A 6,306-nucleotide genomic window follows, 5' to 3' on the forward strand; every position below is an offset into this window, starting at 1 on the left:
AGGCTATCATTGCTGATTATAGCTACTCGTGATTAATCAGTTTTTGAAGCATATTTGTTTGATATTGCACTCTAGTGGTCCATTTTGACGACTGTTTTGTTTTTAGTTTCATTTTAATTTGAATAATATCTAATAATGAAAATATGCCCATTAGTATTTTCCACACTCATATGAGTAAAGCTGCTTAGGAATTACACTGGTCTGTACTGCCACCTGCTGGTAAAGCTTAATACAACACATGCAGCTTTAACAACTTATATATATATATAAAAAAAACTCTTAAAAATGAGTAGAAATTGTTGGCCATAATTGAAGTGATGCCACAACTTAGGGACATAGTTAAAAAAAAAAAAAAGAAATGTAGAAAAAAAGAAATGATTGAAAGTCTCCAAGATAGTTCAATGTAATCATCACGTAGGCCTACAGTACAGTGACCATGCCACCATAAATATTAAGAATTTTGCTAGGAAACTCGCCACCATGATGCAAAGATGCTCTACAATAGGTGGTTGTCAATGGGTTGATATGCTGTTGTGAATTTGTTGTGGATGGTTTCTAGGGTGTTGTGAGGCGATTGCTAGGGCCGTCTGGGTTGTTGTATACCTGTAGATGTTATCTTACTGGCTAAAGTCAAAAGAGCCCAGTCACCCTGTGCCTTTGTAAAATTCTGGTCCCAGACTCTCCTTAAAATTGAAACCCTGAAATTAAAATTGACATGTCTTATTTTTATAGAATATTGCAGTTTCTTCTATAAACCATTTTTTCCCATGCACATCATAATTTTTTTTTAATTCATGTGCTCTCAAAATCTTGAATCAAAATAACTCTCCCTCCCTCTTGCAGCTCATCTCTTCTTTTCTCTTCTCTATGACGAGGGCGGAACAACCTGTCAATCACATGACATACACCAATAGCAAACAACAATCATCCAATCAATTCACCATGGACAAAATCAAGTCCCTACATTTTTCTTTTTCAAGAAGCCTTTTCACTCACGTCACAATAAGGAAGAACAGACTGTCGCAACTTCTGTTTCGTGCTGACTTTAACTCCACACAGAAGCCATACTCTGTTGATCCTGAATATTCGGCGAGAGTGAAATAAGTCTTTAACTGGAGACTTTAGGAAATAAATCTGGTCCTCTAACTAAAGTCTTGGATGTTTTGGCAGCTCATAGGCAGTAATGATGAAAAGGCTTCAGGGTAGAGCGCTCCCTTACCAGACTGTGAGGATCCTCTTGTATTATTATCCATGACATATGATGTCATCCCAAACCTTTTATATATTTATGTATACAGTACTGTGCAAAAGTCTTAGGCACATTAGTATTTTCACCCAAAAAATGGCTGTAGTTTGTCAGTAGGAAATATCGGTTTACATTTCCAAACATTCAGTTTGCCATTAATTGTAATAATCCAGTGAGATTTTTGTATGCACAAGGAGTCTGACAACAGCCGGTATGATCTGATCTCACCATCATCGAGTCTGTCTGTGAAGAAACAGGAAAAACTGAGACAGAATAAATCAAGAAGAACTGTGGCTGCGTCTCCAAGACACTTGAAAAAAACCTGCCTCCAAAGTTTGTGAGGATGCTTTCAAAAATAATGTCAAAATAGATTTTATTTATCGATTAACTTCCATTAACATTTATTTAATACAATATTTGGTGTGACCACCCTTTTTGTCTAAACCAGCTTTTTTAGTTTTTCAGGTAGATTTTGGAGGTAGGTTTCTTCAAAGTGTCTTCTTGTTGTACTTAAATACTCACTAACATGCCTAAGACTTTTGCTCAGCACTGTATATTTTAAAAGGGGGCTATGTTAGAATTTGCATGTATTAATCATTTTAATGTCAATTTATGAACAGCTTGTAACGAAACTTAAAAAACGGGACCTTCCTTAACTTCCTAGGTTGTCTATGAAAGCCTGTAGACTGATTTGTACTTCTTCTGTACTCTGTGTCATTTAAGAAAGTTTAATTCAAACTAAAGACTCAAATATACTTTATACCTTATCTATCACAACAGTGTAATTTTACCTGTAAAATTACCATATAACTGTGTAAATTTTAATGACCTTATCTGTCGACGTGATGCTGGTGAATTGCAGCGCTCGTGCATCACTATCAGATGCTTTCTTAACTGATGTTTTCTCACTGTAATTTTTATTGTGCGTAATCTTTTTTTATTTTTATTTTAAAAGAAAGTGCGCAGCTGCAGCACATATTTACACACAGTATCACGTCCAGTCTCTTGTACGTTACATGTGCACTGGTACGAGCACGAGCAATGAGTTGCTGGTTGCAGTTCACCTAATGGCCACCGGTGTCGCTAATAGCAAAGTTTCTGAATTCTACATATAGCCCCTTTAAAGGAGAATTAGACACTAGAGTTAAGTTTTTTATACCCTTATGATGACCAGTGGTGTGACCCTCTCCACTGGAGTCACATGGATGTGTTTGTGGTCAAATGTTTTTCCAAGGTAAACAAAAGATATTGATCCAGGCCATTCTTGGAAAATCACAGTCACGTAGGATTCATCTGTGCCTGTGGTTTACAAGTTAATATATTCTAAATGTGCTACATTGCAAATTCATCATTACAATTGTGTAATTACTAATATATTTAAATTGAAGTTTCAATAGAAATGCCATTTTAGTTTGCCTTAAATGCTTGTCCGTTTATTCAGCAGTATCACATTTCGAAGACAATATAAGTAAATATGAAATTACATATAAAGATGTACTCAAGTCATCCTTCTTAAGTCAGTGAAAAAGCACTCGAAATGATACTCTAATGCATTTTCATTTAATTGCAATTGTGCGGAAACCCCCCCCCCCCCCCCCCCCCCGAAAAAAGTGCCTGGAAACATTCACTTTTTGAAGTTTTTTATTTCTAATTTTATTTTTAAAAGGATGATAAAGTGTACTACTTCTTTCACAAGGGATGTGAAGTTCACCCATCAATGCTTGAATAGAGCCATCCACAGTAATAACAAGTGAAAATGACACCATCTTATCCATCATAAAAAAAGGAAATGCTAAACTTTAAGCGGTAACACTTTACAATAAGGTTAATTAGTTGACATTAGTTAATGTATTTACTAACATGAACTAACAATGAATAATACATTTGTTACATTATTAGTTAATCTTTGTTAATATTAACAAGCCCAACCTTTGTTTATTAAAATAAAGATTAATACATGCTGAATAAGTATTGTTCATTCTTAGTAAATGTTAACTAAGGTGGTTAACTAATGTTAACTAATGAACCTTATTGTAAAGTGTTAACCTTTAAGCTTCAAGGTTAAAGCCTTGGTATATATAGTGAAATATTCATTTTCAGAAGTATTTCTTTGGCAAGGGTATTAGATGTGGGTTGAGTTGAATTTTGGACTTCACTGAGAGGTGTCAAAGTGCAGATGACAAGAACAAAGAGGGCTAATGCAGAGGTCCCACATGTTTGTTGTTGGCTATGTTGTGTCCACTGCTGCAAGGCTGTAAAGCAGGCTTGTAGCTGAAGAATTAAAACTTACAAACAAAGTTTTACTTTTCAAAAAATAAAATTCTTAGCTTGAACGAGTCACACAGACAGGACCGCGCCGCTCTGCAGTTAGCGTAACAGATCAGTTTGGGTTGAGTTTGATGTTTTGCATATCTGCTCTGTGGAAGCTTGGTTTGTTTACAGAATGATCTGATACGCCACAGGCCTCACTGTTTGTAGTTATTGATTTCTGTCAGGCCATTTAAAGTTTCTTCCTGAGGGCAGGCATAGTTTTCCCAGCATGGATTCCTGGCCTGCTCAGGTTCAACCCTCGTCCTACACTGATGGAGTTTCGCACTGGACACAAGTTTATCCTTGCAGTCAGAATGCAGCCACAAAACCCACATGTCATCATGACAAAAGAGAATGGAGAGGTTCAGCGAAAGGAGAAATGGATCAGTCTATCTCTCTCTCTGTCTGTCTGTCTGTCCGTCCGTCCGTCCGTCCGTCCGTCCGTCCACACTGGATGACAAATGTTCAGTGCACATTTATGGTAATTTTCTGTTCTAAATGTTTATTGTAATAGAATAATAACATTAAAAAATATATCATAAATGAGATGGGGAAGTTTTTACTGTGATTACACACTTCATCCAACTGTGTAGTTCATCCAACACTGCAGATTTAGAGGTTGCATCCCACCATCAGAATGGGTTTTATGGGTGTGTGTGGGGAAAAAATGACAAGGTGTTAATTGTTTTTGTGAATTTGGCTTTTAAATTCTCCTTGCTCTGATTTAACTAGTTGCATCTAAATTTGCATAAGGGAAATGGATAGATGAGAGGAGGGCTGTGTCTTTCCCCAGCTTTAGGAGAAAGTAGACAGGTGTGTTTGTGTGTGCGTGTGTGTTAGGTAGAAGGACTCAATGGATGAGCCTGAGTGCCTGAGAGGGAGTTTTAGCCTCTAAGCAATCACTCTGGCATCTTACACATTTAGAGAGGGATAAAGAGAAAAGGAGAGTGTGTGCTGAATAAATAAACAGCAGTACAGGCCTCTGCTTGCTGTCTTCACAGCCATTTTCTTTCTGTCTACTTTCATGTGCATATCTCTTTCTCCCACGTCAGCTTCTCTACATGCAGAATGTACATTTTATTTTTTACTTCGTTTGACTGTTACAGCATTTGGATATGACCTTTGACTTTTCATCTATTACCTATGACTTTTGTTTGCTCTGTGAGGATGGGTTCCCATAGAACAGAGAAGGAGGAACCAGTGGTTTCCTCGGCTCACTTAGGAAGACTTGTTAGTCTAGTGACAAAGTTTTAATTTAGCAAATCTAGAGGCCCAGGTTAAAATCTTGACCAAATGTATAACTATCTTATCTTAAACCAAGATGTCAACTGAATATGACAGCTAGTGCATCTTTATTGTGTGGAAAAGAGCATGTTTAACATAATTATAAGGTTTCATATAATTGCTTTTTTGTTTAAGGGTTTTAAGTTTTAAGCAGCATAATGGTGGGTAGATGATGACAGAATTTTCACTTTATAGCACATGATCTGTGGAACTGGATTGGACTGACCATTGACCACAGTGTTTTAGACAAAAACATTTTACCTTCAATAATCATACAACTTAATTATCAAAGATAAAAGTATTCCTAAAAATGTATTTCATTAAAAAAAAAAAAAAAGTAAATTAAATTAAAGAAATATTGAAATAATGTTAAATAATGGCCACATATGTAACCCATACTCGGAATTTGTCCCATTTAACCCATTCAAGTAACACCCGGAGCAGTGGGCAGCCATTTACTGCGGCACCCAGGGAGTGATTGGGGGTTAGGTGCTTTGCTCAAGGGCACCTCAGGGTGGAAGGGAGCGCTTTGAGAATCAATCCCGCAACCTTATGGGTTACAAGTCTAACTCTCTAACTATTAGGCCACGACTGCCCATACTAATACTAATACTTTTCACGGCTGGTTTTCTAACCAATTAATTGTCATTAGAGTGAGAAATAGTTCTTATGCGTCCACTTTATATAAAAGCACACGAGACTCCAGGCTCCTCTCTCTGGGCAGCTGGAGGCGTGTTAGAGAGACATTCACAAGAATGTTTGCTGCAGGTCAAGAGTGGTGCTTTCTGCTCTTTTGTTTGCTGTCTGCTGAGGAGGTGTGGAATGCAAACTTCACAAAAGCAGGGGGAAGAAAAGGGAAGAACAACGAGAAAGAAAAAGAATATGTGCCTTTTAAATAAAGGGAGGCGAGCTCACAGAGAGGGAAGTTGTAGGAAGTGAGCAGACAGACGAGGAGAAACGAAACACGAGACGGAAAACACATCACTGCATTTGAGTCTAGTCTTGTTCATTGATTTAGCGGCTCATTAAAAAAATTGATCCTGCATGCTAATTATTTCGGGCACCAGCACCCTGCTAATTATCAAAATAAACACCACGCTGAGAACTCCACTCTCAAACGCAGCAATCCGGACCGAAGCGGAGGTGGAAAACTCTGTTGTGTTGTGACAGCAGGCATTTTCCACATTAAGAATGAGTTGTGCTTCATTACTGGAAGTCTGCTCCTCCTCTTCCTTAAGAATTTTTACTCTTCTTTAAGTGGTATTAAGTGTTTTAATGGGGTCAAAGCAATTACACTGAGGAGCTGTGACTGTTTTTTTCCCCTGCATTGAGCAGTTTATAATTGTACATCTTTGGGCCTTGGGTGCTTGAAGTGTTGGAAAATAAAACTAATGAAATCAAAGATGTTTAATAGAGCAATTTCAGGTGCTTTCTGGGCTTGCAAGTCATTTACAGGATTCTCATCA

This window comes from Squalius cephalus (genome assembly GCF_949319135.1).
Source record: "Squalius cephalus genome assembly, chromosome: 1".
Taxonomy (NCBI): Eukaryota; Metazoa; Chordata; class Actinopteri; order Cypriniformes; family Leuciscidae; genus Squalius; species Squalius cephalus.